This window comes from Dipodomys merriami, unplaced genomic scaffold (genome assembly GCF_024711535.1).
Source record: "Dipodomys merriami isolate MVZ:Mamm:240054 unplaced genomic scaffold, mDipMer1.0.p SCAF_20, whole genome shotgun sequence".
NCBI classification, from domain to species: domain Eukaryota; kingdom Metazoa; phylum Chordata; class Mammalia; order Rodentia; family Heteromyidae; genus Dipodomys; species Dipodomys merriami.
In genome coordinates, this window is record NW_027203382.1 from 30,985,487 (window position 1) to 31,004,578 (window position 19,092).

The 19,092-nt window shown below is 39.6% G+C and overlaps 1 long non-coding RNA gene across 1 annotated transcript in view; it reads left to right on the forward strand.

Annotated features, from left to right (window-relative positions):
* Positions 1-18,660, forward strand: part of LOC138832850 (uncharacterized) — a 178,718-nt gene extending 160,058 nt beyond the window's left edge. Inside the window, exon 7 of the long non-coding RNA XR_011373710.1 lies at positions 18,408-18,660. This is a non-coding gene — a long non-coding RNA (uncharacterized lncRNA). The remainder of the gene's footprint in view (positions 1-18,407) is intronic.
* Positions 18,661-19,092: the final 432 nt, after the last annotated feature.

Genomic DNA, 19,092 nt, shown 5'->3' on the forward strand with positions numbered 1-19,092 from the left:
AGTAATCTTTTCGAGGTGTATCTGTAATGAAGAGTCTTCACAGAGAGTATCTCCCTCTGAGGCAGAAAAATGTGCTTGCAGTTCATGAAAGTAAAGATAATATTTCCTCTGAAGCACATACTGAGATGTGTGCTAGCAGCGGTGCTGGTGGCTCACTCTTGTAATCCTAGCTACTCAGGAGGCTGAGATCTCAGGATCATAGTTCAAAGCCAGCCCAGGCAGGAAAGTCTGTGAGACTCTTATCTCCAATTAACCACCAGAAAACTGGAAGTAGTGCTGTGGTTCAAGTGGTAGAGCGCTAGCTTTGTGCTGAAGAGCTGAGGGACAGCGCCCAAGCCCAGAGTTCAAGCCCCATGACCGACAAAAAAAAAAAAGTAGAGGCCTAGGCTGGGCACTAATGGCTTATGTCTGTAATTCAAGCTATTCAAGAGTCTGAGATGTGAGGATCACAGTTCAAAGCCAGCCTGGGAAGGAAAGTCCATGAGACTCTTATTTCTAATTATCAACCAAAAAGCCAGAAGTGGAGCCATGGCTCAAGTGGTAGAGTATTAGCTTGAGCAAAAAAGCTAAGGGACAGTGTCCAGGCCCTGAGTTCAAATTCTAGGATCAGCACCACAAAAAAAAGAGGATAACTGAGACCCTATTTTGTGATGCAAACCAACCAAGTTCTCAGCACCCACTGGACCTGCCTTTAAAATGTCTTGTTGTGACTGGGCTTTGGGAGGACCCAAGAAGTCAATGCAAATATAAAGATTGTGCTGCTTGCTTGTGAATGATAAGTCCTTTGCCTGTTCCACAAGTCTCATGCCTTCTTCTGTGTCCATGAAACTGTAACAGGATAGTTTGGTAGCTTGAATGTAAAGTAAAAATCCCCAGACTCTTTATTGTTCTTGATGCTTTTCCATCTGGGAGAATCTAGGTAATCGTTTCATTTGTGATATATAAATATCATGTAAAAATAGAAAACTGTTAATGATACATCTAAAGGTGGTTATCTTGGCTGCTCCATTAACATCTCCCCTTCCACTTTCCTTCTACCTGCAACTCAGACATGATAAAAGTTTTGCCTTCCATCTTGCCAAAAGCCAAAACACCAAAAATGACAGAAGAAGAAGAAAAAAGAGTCCAGGTGCCTCATGAAGTCTTTGAGCAGGAAACTAATCCTGGATCCCTCACTTCCAGACTGGTGATAATATGAATAAAAGAAAAATCCTCTTTATTTAATGTTGAACAAGGATTCTGAAGGCATCTCTGATCAAGTGTGATAACAATTAGTTCTAAGAGAAATATTTTACTCTGGCTCTTTAAACTTCCCTCTCAAAGTAAAACATAGTTTTGATCTTAATATTAATAATAACAATAACTCAAGGCTATTTAGAATAATAACTCAAATGATTTAGACAAACATAAGAACAAAGCAAATACTAGTCCTATCCTACTACAGCGATCACCACTGTTCTATATCAGTGAATGCTTTGTTAGTACTCTCAGAATAGACTGATTCCATGATTTGAGTTTTTTGTGTTATAATCTTAGTTCCATTGCCTATTAGCTTTGAGCTGAGGCAAGCTGTTTAAATAGTTGACATATCATAGTTTTTATTTATAAGATGAATTCAACAGTAACACCTACCTTTTGAAAATTATATTAGACAACATGCATAATTGACAATATACAAAAATATATTTAGCTCTTTACACTGAGCAATCATCCATTCAATGTTGTTATCATCCTTCCAAATTCTCATCTGTGCATTCATGGGCATGTATGCATCACATGTTTACCCAGATAGGAACATACACACATTTAAGTCCAAATAGGTTAGCACTTTGTTGTGGCACTGACACTTTTCTTTAAGCTTATTTTAGGAGAATGCTTCAATGTCAATAAACACATCAATGCTGTCACTTTTAGTGGCTGCCCAGTATTTCAGTATACTAAGTCCATTTTCCTTTATTTCTGATGCTCAATTAGGCTTTTTTAAGCTTCTCTCATTTTAAACAATGCTGTTACGCATCATTTTAAATCATTTTGCACAGTTGTCATGCAAATTCCTTGTAATCATTTCTTAGAAATATAAATGGGTAAGAGCTCAGCTGGCATGGAGGGAGAGTTGAACCATACAGTGCTTCAGTTAATTAAAACTAAAATGAGCCAGTGAAGCCCTTCCACACTGACTAAGGTAGGAGAAGTCTAGAATGTAGGAAGTGCTGGCTTTCTCTTCTATTTTCCCCATGGAGTAGTGTACCACTTAAGGCCAGCCAGGTCATCACAGACTTGGAAATGGTTTTACCACTGTCCTGAACGGAGTCTTCAAGAAAATGGAACTTTTTACCTCCCAATGTGCCTCTTTGATTTAAAATTTTGTTTTTGAACTGCAGCCAATAAGAAACCAGCAAATACAGTGATCTACCTAAAGACAGGCTATAAATTTCCCTTCGCACACACGGATCCAGAGTCTTAGCTCAGAGCTAGAATGGCATCACAGAGATCTCAAAAGAAACTTTCTCCATTAGTTTCCTCCCCTACGTTGCACAGTTCAAAACTAAAGACCCTCTTCTTTGTTCTCTCATTTCCTATGAAGTGACTGTTCTTTATTGAAGGTGCCATGTAGGGAAAATTCTAGCCACCATTTTAAGCTTGTGTGTGTGTGTGTGTGTGTGTGTGTGTGTGTGTGTGTGTGTGTGTGTGTGTGTGTGTGTGTGTGTGTGTGTGTGTGTGTGTGTGTGTGTGTGTGTGTGTGTGTGTGTGTGTGTGTGTGTGTGTGTGTGTGCAGGTTCTGGGACTTGAAGTCAGGGCCTGGGTGCTTTCTTGTTAGGACTGGCTTCAAACTGCGATCCTCAGATCTCTGAGCAGCTAGGACTTGAGTTACTTTTCATTACAGTTTCGCCTGCATGATGTGCTACCTTTGTTAATAATTTTTCTTCTTGTTAATTTCTTCTGCTGTTTTAGGGATTGGTCCGAACTAAAACTCTACATTAGTTAAAGGGAAAATGATTTCTTTTCTCTTATGGGCTCTGCAGCTTCACAGACTCTGGGGTAGCAGGAAGGGTGAAGGAGGAAGACTAGGAGTAGAAAAGTACTGGCTATTGAGTCAAAGTGGAGGAAGAGTCATACGTCTTCCACTCTTCTCCATGAGGAAGAGGTGCCTAAAGAAGAACTCTGCTCAAGATTTTGCTTGGACAAAAAGACCTGGGGACGAAGAAACTGAGGTTAGGAATGTGTATATGAAAAGCCCATGGCCTGAGGAAACTCAGACCTTGACTGGAACAGCTCACAAAACTTGTAATGCCCTGGCCATATACTTGAGCTGGTATAAAAATAACAGCCTTCTCCCACCACACCTGCCACATAAAGTTTTCATCATTGCTTATAGCCAGGCCTAAAAAGTCACATGTAGCTCTTAACCAGAGTCAGACTCCTCCAAAATACTGGATATAGTAAAGGTTATGCAGAGAATTTATACATAATATCCTCCATTAATGAGAAATGAACTCATTTGTCATCCACTTTCAATTATTGTTCTTTTTATATTTGGTAGCTAACAATGTTCTTCTATTTAGTCAATTTCTACTTCTTAGTCAACAGAGAAATTGAACACCTGTTTGTTTGTTCGTTTGTTTTACCAATAATAGATACAGCACAGTATTTCACCTTTTCAAATTGTCTGCATATGTGTCTTAACCATTTCCCTACTGACTTAGTTAAGTGTAAGCCATGTAGTGCACAAATATTTCTTTTTCTTTTGTGTATAGTGGAATGTTTTCTATGTTGAAAGTTTGAAAATGTTTATAAGTAATCTTCTATTTTTCTCTTATGGTTTCTGTCTTTGTTGCTGTTATTTGTTTTGCTTGATTTTTAAGACAGTCTTGCTGCTTTGCCCAGACTGGCATTGAATTCATTCTCCTCCTGCCTCGGCCTTCTGAGTACTGAGATTACAGGCAAGAGCCACCATGCTTGGCTTCTATCTTGGATAGTGTTAACTAGCAAGGCTTTATTTAATAAAAGGTTACAAAACTATATTTGTATCATTTAGCACTATCTTTGTACATATACTATACATATATATTTATATACACACATGTATGTATATATGTGGGTGTGTATATAATAGGTATATTTAGAAAGAGAGGGGTAAGGAGAGAGAGAGATCTGATAAAATATCACCCAGTGATATCATAGCTATCTTAATTTGTGTAGGTACACACAATAATGTTTGTATGACAATGCTATCATCTATTGATGCATTTCTTAGAATGTGTCTCTATCATTAAGTGACACATGAATATGTATAGTAAGCTACATACATGTATCATACTATATTACATCTATTATAATGTATGCTATGTACAATTAATACTATAGTACATATATAATGCATATGTCATAGTTTAAATATCATGTGTCCCTATAATACTATACATAGTATGCATATACATACCTGCACACACAGAGTCCTTTCTTTGCATGGTTTTATATATCTATAAAAATTTCAATCCCCAAAGTTTGTTTATGATCAGTTTCCTACAATATGGTTTAATTTTTATAGTGATCAAAGTTTATAAACTATAAGTAATTGCATAAAGTATAAAAGTTACTGCCATACCTCCCACCTACAAATTACTGTATAAACAACCAATTGAGGAATTGCTTGTGGCTAGTCATGTGTCCTTTAGAGTCTATCAGTAGCTGGTACTGCACACTGGCTCTTCAGTTAGCACAGATAGCTCAGCGTGCACGTATGCTATCCTTGTCTCCTAATGACAAGGTCAGGTGAAGTTTTGCAAAAATGAATAATTGAAAAGGGAGCTGGTAACCAAAGGGAAAGTGGAGCAGAGAAACAAGAAAGAAGACTGAGAGTGAACTGGGAGTTGAAGGTAAGGAATTGTGGATGAATTCACAGCTGTGAGAATGTCAACACTGCTGCTACTCAGGAGAGCTGAAGTCCCAGGAAGACATTGAATCTACTGACAGAAACTTCAAAAAGTAATGGTGACACGAAGGACAAAGGAGCCCAGAGGATCTACCACAAGTGAAAAGCTTCACACTAAAGGAATTCGTTGAGAAATTTCATGACACTGGAAGTATGAAAAATAAAACACTAGAAGTGGATCCAGACTTTAGAAAAGAAGAGCATGAAAATTTCCCATCGCATTGAGAAGATGCTTACTTTGTAACATAAATTATACAACAAGAAGCAACCACTGCTCAAAGTATTCTTGAGAGATCGGAATTTTAGAGTTTTTTTTTGGGGGGGAGGTCTGGTCGTGGGGCCTGAACTCTGGGCCTGGGCACTGTCCCTCAGCTCTTCAGCTCAAGGCTAGCGCTCTACCACTTGAGCCACAGCACCACTTCCGGCTTTTTTCTTTTTGCTTATGTGGTGCTGAGGAATAGAACCCAGGGCCTCAGGCAAGTGCTCTACCACTGAGCCACCTCCCCAGCCGAGATCGGATATTTTAGAGAAATAAGAAATAAAACAGTCAAATTCAGGGCTGGGAAGTGGCTCAGTGGTAGAGTGCTTGCCTTTCATTCATGCATGAGGCCCTGGGTTTGATTTCTCAGCACCACATGAGCAGAAAAAAAGCTGGAAGTGGCTCTGTGGCTCAAGTGGTAGAGTACTAGCCTTGAGCTGAAGAGCTGAGGGACAGGCCAAGTTCAGGCACCACAACCGACCAAAAAAAAGAGTCAAGTTCTTTTTTTTTTTTTTGGTCCGGTTGTGGGGCTTGAACTCTGGGCCTGGTTGCTGTCCCTCAGCTCTTCAGCTCAAGGCTAGCGCTCTACCATTTGAGCCACAGTGCCACTTCCGGCTTTTTTTTTCTTTTTGCCTATGTGGTGCTGAGGAATCGAATCCAGGGCCTCAGGCATGCAAGGCAAGTGCTCTACCACTGAGCCACCTTCCCAGCCCAGGAGTCAAATTCTTAATGTTTCTAATGTTTTCAGTTATACCATAGTATAAATAAGTGTACTACTTCTTGATCACTTACCACAAACAAGTAAGGCTTTTGATTTTCAACAACAATTTATAAATCTCTCAATTAAGTGATAAAGTTTTGCATTGAAAACAGGATTTTTCTGCCTGGTCTCAGGTTGTGTTGCCATTTTGATGATGGTACAATACTGTGCAAAGTGAAACACTGTGCAGCGTGAGTTCTGCCTGGACTTAGGGTGACAAGGAGACAAGAATGATACCCAGAGTAAAGACTCTTCTACCCAGAGAAGCAGTGGGAAGAGAAAGGAAAACCAGTGCACTTACATTAGCAGGAAAAATGGTGCCCAGGATATAACACTGGCCTACAGGATGAATGTGCTGCCAGTTACCTGGGAACACTGCTACTCAGAAAGCTCTGACCCCATAAGCAGTAGATTTAAATATAACATGTTCCTCTGAAGATCTCGTTTGGAAAAGTGGAAGTAATTTTTGGCTCTGGTTTGTGTGTTTGCGTCCTTGTTCCATTTCTTGGAGGGGAGGAGATTGTAGAGGTCAAAAATGTCCATCATCTTGTGTCGCATTAGTGCTGGGTCAGGGAGGTGCTACTTCTTATTCTGACACTTCCCTATGAAGTCATCCTAACCACTAATCTTGTACTGTGTGACACAATGAAACCCTATCAGTCTAATGTGTCCAGCACATCTCCCTTGGGCCAATAGCCAAAAATGGATTGATGTGCTGGACTAAAAGGTAATGGAAAACACAAAGAATTTTTCAAGCTAAAAGAGAAACAAGAGCAAGGAAGAAGCACAGTTTCTGTTAATGATGCTAAATGAGGACTTTTGCTTAAAAATCTCAAGGAGGCTCCACAGTGCCATGAAAGTGATTTATTAGGCCCGGTAAGAATTGGCTGAATTTAGCATAGTTATTGGATTTTAATGCCTAAAATAGGACTACTTCTATTCTGGGAAAAATAAAGGATCTGCAATGGTATACATAATATTTAAAAGCCAAATCATGCCTAGAATGTAACCAGTGTAGGGAGGAAGCAGAACAGTCAATGAGACATCTTAGACAAAAGACACAACATACATCCCTGGAATGAAGATACACGAATGGCAGAGACAGCCTTATTTATACACTCTTTGCCTCTCACTGTGGGGTCTAATTTGAGGAACTCAAAGGCCTATCTTATAAGATTTATATCCTCACTGAGTTCTTGTACTTCCTGCCTCTCTGCAGTCTTTCTGGATCTTCCTTTGACTGGCAGTATGACCTTGAGCAAGAAACTCAGACTTCAGCACTTCTTTGTTGCATAGGGAGGAAGATGGTCTCGAAAACACCATTCCATTCAATGGCTTTGTGACTCCCTAAAAGTCCACATGGAGAAATGCTTTTAGTTGGAGGAATTTTCAATATTAATAAGTTAATTTTTAAAAGATGAATTAAAAACTGTGTTCTAGAAAGGACTTAGAGTAATATACTAGGGTTCTCCAGGGAAACAAAACCAAGAGGGTACATAGAAACATAAACAAGGAGATTTACTGTAGGGACGGGCTTACAAGACTATGAAGCCCAAGAATGCCCACACACTATTGTATCTGAAGACTGAGGAACCAGGAAAGCCACTGGTACAATTTAGTTCAAGTTCAAAGGCCTGAGAACCATAGACCCACTGCTCTCTATATCACTTAAGGCAAAGGGCCTGACAACCAGGAAAGCAGATTGCATAACTTGCTGTGTGCATCAGGAGGCTGTGGTATAGTCCTGGAATTTCAGGTTCAAGGACTAGGAGCTGAGGAAAGGAGATGATTGATACCCTGAATGAAGGGAAGAACATCTTCCTCTTCCTCTTCTTTCTTGTGCTTCCCAAGCCCTCAACAGATTAAATGTCTGCCCACAATAGTGTGTCTATTGATTCCTCACAGGCATATAGTAATAGTAATACTAATAGTGGTTACTATCTATCTAGGCATTATATATATGTACTACATTGTATGTGTATATTATATGTGCTTATACACACATTATATAATGTATATATCTAGGCATTACATATGTATATATGTGTAAATACACACACACACACACACACACACACACACACACACACACACACACACACACACACACACACACACACACACACACACACACACACACTGAGTCTGATGCCTGAGAACCAGAAAAAAATGGTATGAATTACAATCTGAGGGCAGATGACAAAAACTTTCAGCTCAGGCAGTAAAACAGGAAAAAAAGGTGTGTGAATTCCCCCCTCTGCCTTTTATTCTACTCAGAACTGTCTTAATTCAATTGTGTCATTATAACAAAACACATAGACTGGGTAATTTATAAACAGTAGCAATTTATTTCTCACAATCCCAAGGCTGGGAAGTCCAACATCAAGGTACAGATAGACTTGGTGTCTGGTGAGGGTTGCTCTCTCTGCTTCAAGATGTTGCCCTGTTGCACCATCCCATAGAGGAGATGAATTTGTGTCCTCCCATGGAAGAATGGACCGGAGGAACAGATTCCCTTCCTAAAACCCATTAGGCACTAATCCATTGGTGCAGATAGAGTCTCCCTAAGACCCTACCTCTTCTTACTGTTACACTCAGGGTTAAGTTAATCTTGGAGGGAACAGAAGCATTCATACTATAGTAATACAATTAACAGATTCGATTGCTGTAATACGCCACTAATGCCAATGCTAATCCCAAATAAATATAGAAAGATTGAATTTGGGCATCTATGGTTCTGTAGAGTTGACACATGAAATCAATCATTCCAGATGATTACAGATGAGATAAAGATAAGGAGATATAACAACCAAATGTATTTTGTGATTGGATCCTAGATAATGAGATAGTTTTGAAGGCTACTAAGCAGTTGTACTTAAATTCCCTTCATCTATTGCTATTGAATTAATGTGGTTTCTTAGCTATGACGTGTATAACAGAGTATCCTGTTCATGAGAGATGTAAATTGGAGGATTTAGGAATGAATTACTGTGAAGTCTGGAGTCTATTTTCAGATTTGGTAAAAGGGAAGTGTGATTACATACAGTAGGGATATGGAGTGAAAGTGATAAACACTAACAGTTGGTGGTGCCAGTGTGGAATATACTGTTATAACCATTTCTCCATGAGCTTAAATATTTAAAAAAAAACAAAACAAAACATTCAAGCATCTTTCACTAAGCCTTTGAGATAGTCATCTGCTTATTGAAAGCAGGTTTCCATCCTATGTACATTTTTATCCTCCTCAGGACAAGCAGAGGCGAGAAAGCCAAGAGGGAAGCCACTGGAATCTGTCAACTCCCAGTTGGCATCACATACTTGTTTTGGCTATCTTAAAATCCCTGGCCTAGTGTTTCTCAAAGTGTGGCCTGGAAATACTGGGGCTCATTGTTCTGGTGAATGGGAAACCCAAGATGAGGGGCAAGATCCGGTGAGGGCTTTCTTCCTTGTCATCTCACAGCAGAAGGCTGCACGGCCAGGGAGAGAGGGAAGAAAGGAGCGGGAGGGGGGGGGGGGCAGAGAACTGATACTTTTGTAAAGGAATCTGCTCCCGTGATAATGTCATTAGTTCAGTTCTAAGTGCAGAGCCCTCATACCCAAAGACTCTACCTCCCACAGCCCGGTGTTGGGGTTGTAATTTCCAACAGGCGAACATTGGGGGGGGGTCACATACATGTCACAGTCTACTCTGTGCTGAGGAAGCTGATTCACACACTGCTATTTCAGCAGATTTGTAGTTTGGTCCCTGACACAGACCTCTGACCCATTGCATTTAGTTTGTAAAAGAATCTCACCTCCATTCTCTCCCCTTCCTTCACTCACTCTCATTCCTCCACATGATTACTCAGAACACAGATTTTCCTGTTAAATGTATCAATAGCTTTCAGAGTAGTTTCTTCACACTGAGTTAAGCTTTTATATTACAGAGGGAAAGGGTGCATTCACCTAGAAATTCCAAGTGCAGTCAAGGAGTCTTGTGACTGTAAAGAGGGAGAGATTGATTGGAGTACAGTGTAAACATGTGGAAATGTTGACAATGAAATTGCCCTCTGTATAAAAAATATAAGCTAATAAATAGCAAATGAATTCGTATGTGGAAGAAAGAAGCATAGGCTATTAAGGATTGGTTGAAGACAGGCATGGACAGGAAGAAAGCACCCTGGGAGCTTGCTGGGTGATATTAGGAGATGGGCCTTTTAAGAGGTGTGGCCTCTTAGGAGGTTCTTAGGGCAATTGGAAGCTATTAGTGAAAGGGATTGTGGAACCCTAGCTTCCTACTGGGAAACTTGACTTCTCCTTCCTGTATACACTCCTGCCTTGAAGACATAAGGTCCTCAGCAAAGCTCTGGTAATGGTGTGCCCATCCCTTCAACCTCTTCCAACATTGAGATTAAACTTTTCTCTTTAGATGAGCCTGCCTTGGGCATTTTTGTTATAGTTGTAAGTGAAGATAACCAAGAAACTAGATTAAAAAAATAACAAGACCTGTATGTTCTTTCTTTTGTATCACCTTCCCATTTCGTGTTTAAAAAAAAATAAAGTAAGCAAAGGGAATCTAAAGACAAGGTAGAAATATAGGTTATATTTTAGTCAAAATTCACAGCATTATTTTATGTGAGACAGCACATCTCAAGAGCTGATGGAGATGAAGTAAGATGAGTAAGTAGGCTTGTTCGTGCACTGTTATTGTAATAATTGACTTTTCAGAAACAAGAGTTTTTAGATTGGTACTAATAACTGATAACCTGACTGTTGTCATGGTGATGGTCTGGGGGACCTTAGAATCCTCTGCTTCATTTGTTTTGTGCATAGAAGACTCTGAACAGCAATGCCTTTTCCTTAGACAGCATCCTTAGGATTTAGGGGAGAATGGGAAGGAGTAAAAGACAGCAAAATGTGAATGGTGAGTAAATGAGCCTTACTAAATAAAATGGTGAACAACCCCAGTGCCTTTTGACTCTCCTCTGTGAAGAGTGTCCCACTGGGGTGGGAGGGCTTAGCCTCTGAATCAGGTAGTGGTGGGTCGAAACACCACACTTCCCAGGGATCTGAGGGATAGCTCTAGATGTATGGGGAAGAAATCAAAGGAAAAGTTGGGCAGACTGTCACCAACCTGGAGAGCCCTAGTAGAGAGGGAAAATTAAATGCAAAGGCCCCAGGAAAGAGCCAAATGAGGTGAGAGGGAAGCAAAGGTTAGGGAGAGCTAAAGGGTGGCTTCCATGGTCTTTGTGCTGACAGTAGACACTAGAGGGACAAGGAGGAGGAAGGAGCTGGTGAGCTTCAAACTCAGAGACTCTTGTTTCTTGGTCTATGATTACTGTTCCTAATGCTACAACAAGGAATTATTGACTCTAGTGTTTCTATCAGTCAGCAAAACCTTCAAACATAATGGTGTTTATGTTAACAGATCTCTGAGGTAGGAACTAGAGCCTTCATCACCAGGAAATTCTTTCTGATCTCAAACTGCACATTTCTCTCCTTGGCCACTTACCATAACTGTGAATACACTGGAAGCCAGCTAAGCTCTCTACAGATTTGTCTTCTCATTTGTAAAAGGGAAATTATGGATCTGGCTTTATTCGGGAAATAAATGAGCACAGGGCTTAGTCTTTGGCGCAGCCCAGACTTAGTGTTCCAGTGAACTTTGTGTTGCCCTTAGTAATAAAAGATCTGTGGTCCTGGGGTTTGTGTTACAAGGAAGCTCCTCATGGGATAGTTTAATTGTGTCCTTAGAGTTCTTAAAGATACTAGTGATCAAGAATTATAGAGAATGGACTACCAAGCGTGCATTGTATGACAGGCTCTTTGGTGTATACTTCACTATTACCTCCTTTTACCTTCATAATTATTAGTTGCTAAGGGAGGCAGGTACCTTTAGGAGCAAACTCCTATGTTAATGCACCTGCAAAATGTCTGCTCCTTTGCTAAAACATTATGATGCAAGCTGAGCATGCCCAGAGCCTTTCCTGTCTAACAATTTAACCTTTCAAACTTGTGCTCCATCATCTGGAACTTGGCATGCCAAGAAATGTGTCCTTCATCTTTTCTTCTTGAATTATGACCAAACTCAGTATGTTCAGGAATGTACCTTTCCTTAAAGTCCTCTCCTATATAACCCCTATATAACCCCTCTGGATAAAATCCCCAGTGCTTGCTCAGAAAGGGCTTTACTTTGGAAATAACTTTTGTATTCTCCTTACATGCTTGTTCCTGACCAATATATTTCCTTTGGAGAACTTTCTTCTAGTAATTCCATGTGCTTCTACAAGGTTCATTCATTCCCTAGACATGGCTCTTTATGCATCTTGATAACTAATACACAGGCAAGCTAACTGATCCAGCCATGGAGGTGTAGCTGAAATAGAACGGATTTTAGTCTTATGCTAGATCAGCATGCTGTTATTGGACAGAAAAGAGGAGGCTACATTGGTAGCAATCTTACCGGTGAAATATAAAACATGCTAATGGATGAATGAAACCATGCAGAGATGAGCAGAACCTCCTATACAGACTCCCCATTCCCATCCTTGTCCTCATGCAGGCCCTTCTCCATCCAGAATGATCATTTTTAAACTCAACTCAAAGCTGGATGCTTGTGGCTCCCGCCTGTAACCCTGGCTACTCAGCAGGCTGAAATCCAAGGAACAGGATTCAATGCCAGCTCAGGCAGGGAAGTCTGTGAGACTTTGATCTCCAATTAACCTGCAAAGGGCTAGAAAAAAGTAGACCTGTGTCACAAGTGGTAGAGCATTGGCCTTGACCAAATCTAAGGGACATTGCCCTGGCCCTGAGTTCAAGCCCCATTACCAGCACACACACACACACACACACACACACACACACACACACACACTTCAATTCAGATCAAGCCATTTCTCTAATCAGAACCTAGTGTGACTTGCACTTCCTTAGTTCCCAGAAATGGCTACATGTCACACCATTTGTCTATGAAAATTGCAATGCACAAACTGTATTCCCAACATCATAGCTGAGGTGTCCATTGCCACTGATCACTTTCTAATAAAGTATAAAATTTTCTTGCACATTTAAGGTTTTGTCTATCTTGTCTTGCTTCTCAGCTATGTTCCCAGCACCCACCACATCAGTCATGTAGCAGGTTTTCAACACCCAGCTGATGAATTTGTATGTCATTTCTTGAGAGATAATCCAGTTGCAGCCCAAAATGGAATCAATGAGCCTCCAACCCTTGCCTCACAAGCTCGTTCCAATGTGCAGAGAGATCTGTAATTACCGGGAATCTGGCTACAGGCTCAATCTTGCCTTCCTTCACAGCTGCTTCTTGGGGTGGGCAGTCACTCACTGCGAATCATCCAGGGAAAAGACTGAATTATGACATTGCTTGCAAAGTGCAGCAATTTGCTTAAAATTGGTTAATGTGAGCGTTCAGGACTGTAAATCTTAGAAATTTTCAGATTTCTGTCTCTAGGGAATTTGTAGAATAACTTCCAGAGAGAAAGAAAATTTTCTCAAGAAATCCCTTTCACCTCTTTCTTTCTTTTTTTAACCTTTCAATGTCTTGTCAATCTTCAAGGAAAAAATATAGGAAATTAAACAAATCAAGGTAAAAGATCAATTTTAGCTATCCCAATGACATTGAAATTACTTAGGATTCTTTCTGTCACTACCATTAGGTAGACTTAAAAACTGCTTTGGCTGTATTTTCTTTGACAGCATACAGATGTTTTTTTTTTTTTTTATCGGTGGAGGGGGGGGGCAGGAAGAGAGGAGGGAATGGCCAGAGGGGGGAAAAGGAGACCACATATTAAAGTTCAGGTCGGCATAGGTCTAGGCTGTGAGTTACAAATGTATTTTTATGTCTGTGTGTGTTTAGCAGACACTTTATGAAAGTAAACTTAGGAAGGAGTGTTATAAAGGCAATTGCAAAAGAAAGTAATCAAGAGGATGAATCTGATTAATGATGATGTGTGCCATGCCATGGTAACATTTGTTTAAACAATCAACACACACCTATAACAGGAATGTAAAATAGGTTCTATAAAGGGGGGCAACTAGGGGCTGAGTACTACTAGAAGGAAAAGGGAGGATGAACAGAGTAGGTGAAAGAGGATCAATATAGTTGAAATACGATATATAATATATATGCATATATCTGCATAATTATATATTTATACATGCATATATATGGAAATTAAACAACTAAATCTGTTGAAATGGTTTTAGGAAGTAGGGAGGAGGGGTAATAATAGAGGGATTAAATCTGCTCAAGGTAACTTGCATTGTAAGAAAATGAAACTCCTTGGACAACTAATAGATGCTAATTTTAAAAAGACAAACAGAAGATGTACTTTGATGTGGACTGATAGCCTTAGGAAGCATCTCTTACTGCAGGGACCATCACCACTTCATCACCTTGACCTCAAAGCACAGCTAGAACAGCACATCCCATGGAGCAAAGCTGCCTGCTTTCAAAGAGCAGCCAGTGAGACAGGTAACAATAGACCCCCCTTTGCCTGCACTGAGATAGCAGATTATGTGGGTGGACCATACACTGTTAGTTGGAAGTGTGTGCTCACAAAAGTGGCTGTTTTTTCAATTTAGATAAGAAGGGCAGAAAGATACTGATAAAGAAATCGAGGGGTTCTATACATACACCCACACTTTTAATTCTCACAGCTAACTTGGAAGAGCTTAGCTAAAATTCAGAGATTCCCACACCATACCCAAGAAAATGGAGAGAAAAGAGCTACCTAAAACAAGGCCTGCTCTCTAAGATTCCCAGACACTGATTTCTAAATCAGTTTTGCCATGTGTTTGAGGCTTTAGAAGTGATAAAAAAAAAACTTTGAAATAAATGCAAGAATTCATTTATCACTTGGAGCTAGGCTACCATCAACAATCTCATTTAGTCCTCAGAATAACTAATATGAAAGGGAGTGCTTGTATTCTGTAGATTAAGAAAACTAAAATTTAGAGAAGTTAGATGATTTCTTTGAGGTTTTAGTCTGCAACTGGGCCTCCATTCAGACCTATGTAACTCCTTGAGCATCAGATTTTAGAATATATTTCCTATTTTAAATGTCAGATCCACAGATGTTACTGTACTCCATAATTTTAAACTATACTCAATATCCCATGTATGGCTAAAAAGAAAGATAAAAGGAAAGTAATTTATAATAAATAATTTGCATTCAGATATGTAAATAGGCAAGCATGCCTACATTAGGAGACAGTGATGTCATCAAGTGCTTGCGTGTAAGTAGACAGTCATCATGTCTGTAAATATCACCAGCAATGTTGACATGGGTGACACAAATTTCTGAAATGGAAAACAATTTTTGATAAGGCTCTGAGCAAAACAAACTTCAACCTTTTCTCCATTTAGTTGTATTATTGAAAAGTGTAATAAATATTAAAGCATTTTAGATGTAAGAAATATCTTTGGATATATATAGAGACTTAGATTATGATCAACATGAAGGCTAGGCTAGCACTTTTGAATGTCAAGAGATGTGGTACTCCTACCCACTACATACCAGTAAGGTCTCTTTTTTCTCTCCAGTATTGGGAATTGAACTCAGGACTTGCAAGGCAGCTGATGCTGTGCCATTTAAGTCACAGCCCTTTTTTACTTTAGCTAGTTTTTAGATAGGATCTCACGATCCTCCTGAATGTGGCCTCCTGTGCAGCTAGGATGGCAGGCACAGGCCACTGAGCCTAGCTTGTTTGTTAACCTGAGAGAATGTGGTGGGGATGGGAGGGAAGGGTCTCACAAACAGCTTATGCTGGCCTGGAATAGCCATCCTCCCAATCTTTACCTCCCAAGTAGCTGGATTATAGGCATGAGCTCACCATGCCTGGTCCTCAATGAGTTTACTAACAAAAACAAAACCTGCAAAAAATCACTACCACAGAGTTTCAAAACACCCCCTCAGGCATTCTACCTTCATTAAGAATTGTTCTTGGAAGACAACTTTTAAGAGTTCAGACTATTTGGGGAAAAAAAAGAAAGAAAAGAAAGAAGCAACCCTAGGGGCTGGAGGCATGGTTCAGTTGGTAGAGCACTAGACAATGAATAAATGCAGCAGGTACCAAGTTCAAGTTCCAGTCTAGGATCTGCAAAAAATAAAAATAAAAAGGAAAAAAGTTCAGAACACTTAAAGTATTGCAAAGCAAGGAACTATGCCAAAACGAAGTAACAACAAAAACCAATACCTGTGATTGTGTGTGTGACTGTGGGTATATGTGTTTGTACATACATGACAGTGTATGTGAATATATGTGAGGAAGCTTTCAATGTGTGTCCATTATCCATCTTCAGAGAACCTGGGTGCGCTGGTTTGTTTGGACATGGAACAGATGGAATATTTAGACTTGAAGAATTGTTCAAAAAATGCTATAATGCAATTGTACCGAGCTCTGGGTCTCACAATACCTGACTCTTTATAAGAGGTTCTGGCGAGCTGATTGGTTAACTCAAGGCTTTTGCACTAGCATTAGTTACCAGGTGGAATTTAAGAGACCCTACACCCTTTGGTTATCATACTACCTACATTTATTGCAGTCCATTTTACTGATATGATCATTCACTTTTTGCCAGGCATGGTGTCATATGTCTTTAATCCCAACCTTGGGAAGGTTGGGGCAGGAATACTGAGAGTCTGAAGCCAGCTTCAGCCAAATAGCAAGGGTCAGTGTCAAAAGCTTAACAGAGACATAGAAGATACACCTATAAACTTAAGTTGGTACAGCTGAATCAAGGGACAATGGTATCCACTCTGTGCTTTGCTCCTGGATACCATAGATGACAACATACATAACGTACTTATTGCTCGCCAAATATTACAATTCACTATCATTTTCCAGCTCTTCTCACAGTTAAGATTGGAACCATGTGACTAATTTAGGAGCATGCTCTGGGTAGAAATGACACACACATCATTACTCAATTGTAGCATAAGGTTTGAGTTCTTCATTTTCTCTCTTTCTGCCACAGCAAATAAGAAAGTTAAGTTCTCCCGGTAGTATGGCTACAGGTTGATACAGCCTCCATCCCTGAGTGACTGTGTAGAGCAGAGGTCCCCATGACTTATACTGAGCATGTTGCACCAACCCAAAATCCAGCTGACTGAAAAATAAAGAGATAAAGCCTTCTGAAATTGCTACTGTTTCTGCTGCCCAATCTATCCTTTCCTGCCCTAAATGATAGTTTAATCTTCATCTAAACTTTTTAATTTTGCTGGTACTGGGGAGTGAACTTAGGACCTTGTGAGCTCACTGGTCGGTCCTCCAGTCCTAATTTAATAAGTAAAAAGGAGCTAGTGCCCTGAATCATTTTCCCTTCACTTATAAATTCACTGCACTTTGTGCCACTCCTTAGTAGAGTCTGTGCTTTAGAGTATGTCACATGCTATGGACAATTTTAATATAGTATGTAATTGTCAATAAATCTGATTTTTGGAAATCTTAAAGAAAGATGTTTTATATTTATGGACTATTTCTTTAGTCGTTTTATTTTTAGGAAGCCTCTTCAATCATGTTATTGGCTTATGATAGGGAGGCAAACAGAACAAAATGTTAAGTGTAAAAGCTATTATAAATGTAATTGACTATGAAGGAATTTCCTAATAACACGTTACAACATATTCAACTAATGTACCTTGTGGTAAAATTATTTAAACAGTTTTTACACAAAATATTTTAAAATAATTTTGAGAATTGCTTTTACATGTAATCTAGAAACTACACATTAATAGGCTGTGTCTGAGTAGCCTATTAAATCTTATGTTTATTTCTTTTTGGAGATTGTTTCTTCCCTGATATTTAAAACAATATTATTTGATGGGAGAAACATGAGTATTAGAATCAGGATTAGACATATTTTAAGAAGCAAAAGGTTCTAAAAATGTTATTTACTTGAAAAGTCCATACTCTAGAAGTAGAGATTGTGGAGCTTTAATTTTAAAAATATAATTTAAATGATTTTTCCCCCTTATCTCTCATCTCTGATTTCCACTGAGTTGGCTTATTGTCAAAAGGCTTTTTCCTTTTGGTAGAAAAAGGAATTCAGGCGCTGGTGGCTCATGCCTGTAATCCTAGCTACATAGGAGGCTGAGACCTGAGGATCATGGTTCAAAGCCAGCCCAGGCAGGAAAGTACATGAGACTTTCTCCAATTAACCACCAGAAAACTAGAAGTGGCGCTGTGGCTCAAGTGGTAGAGTGCTTGCTTGCGCTGAAGAGCTGAGGGACAGCGCCCAGGCCCAGAGTTCAAGCCCCACGACCAAAAAAAAAAAAAAGGAATAGATTCTAAATTGATGCTTTCAAACTTTCATACAACAGAAAAGAGAGGAAAAAGCCTTATAATTTTCTTCAGAAAAATCCACCTGTTTGTTTCTGATAGGTTGTGGTTGTATCATGTAACACTGCTGATTTCTTTTTATTTTTTAATTTGCAAATTTATTGCTCTTTTCCCAGGAGCATACTATGGGCCAGGCCTGGGTCCCATACCAACCTCCTCTGCAATCAAAACACTCATGCCATTTGGTTTGAGGCTAGGGAAGCGTTGGCTCCTTGAAGGTACTTTCACTATGATGAGAATGCTGCAAGAGTTTAAAGCAATGCATTTCCACCACAGATTTGGGCATGTTTGAATTTGAAACGTCTTCCTATCTCCATGACCTTATGTAAGTTATTTATTCTTTCTGAAACCAACCATATTCATCTGTACAATGATACAGATGGGAGGAGGAAAGCCCCTTTGGAGTTCTTGTAATAATATGATGAATAAAACAAGGTAAAGTGTCTTATTTAATGTGAACGACAGGAAGTACTCAGTAAATGGCAGCCAGAGTCCAGTTCCCTCGGTATTTATTAAAGAGTGAGTGTACATTTCATGTTTACGACTGCTGTGGTTGTGGAAAGCTTGACAGCACCCCTTGCCTTTTCCTCTCTTCCCTCAAAGAGCAAATCTCCTTGCCTGGCTGAGCAGAAGAAGGTGAGCCAGGCCATTAGCATCGTTAAATTGCACACCTGTGATACGCATCAAAGCAGCTGTGTTTATTATCATAAATCCACCAACCTTTCCACAGTAATTTCTCACTCATTATGAGGAGGTAGAGAGTTGTATTTTATTTGATTTTAAATATATCCCCTCTAATTG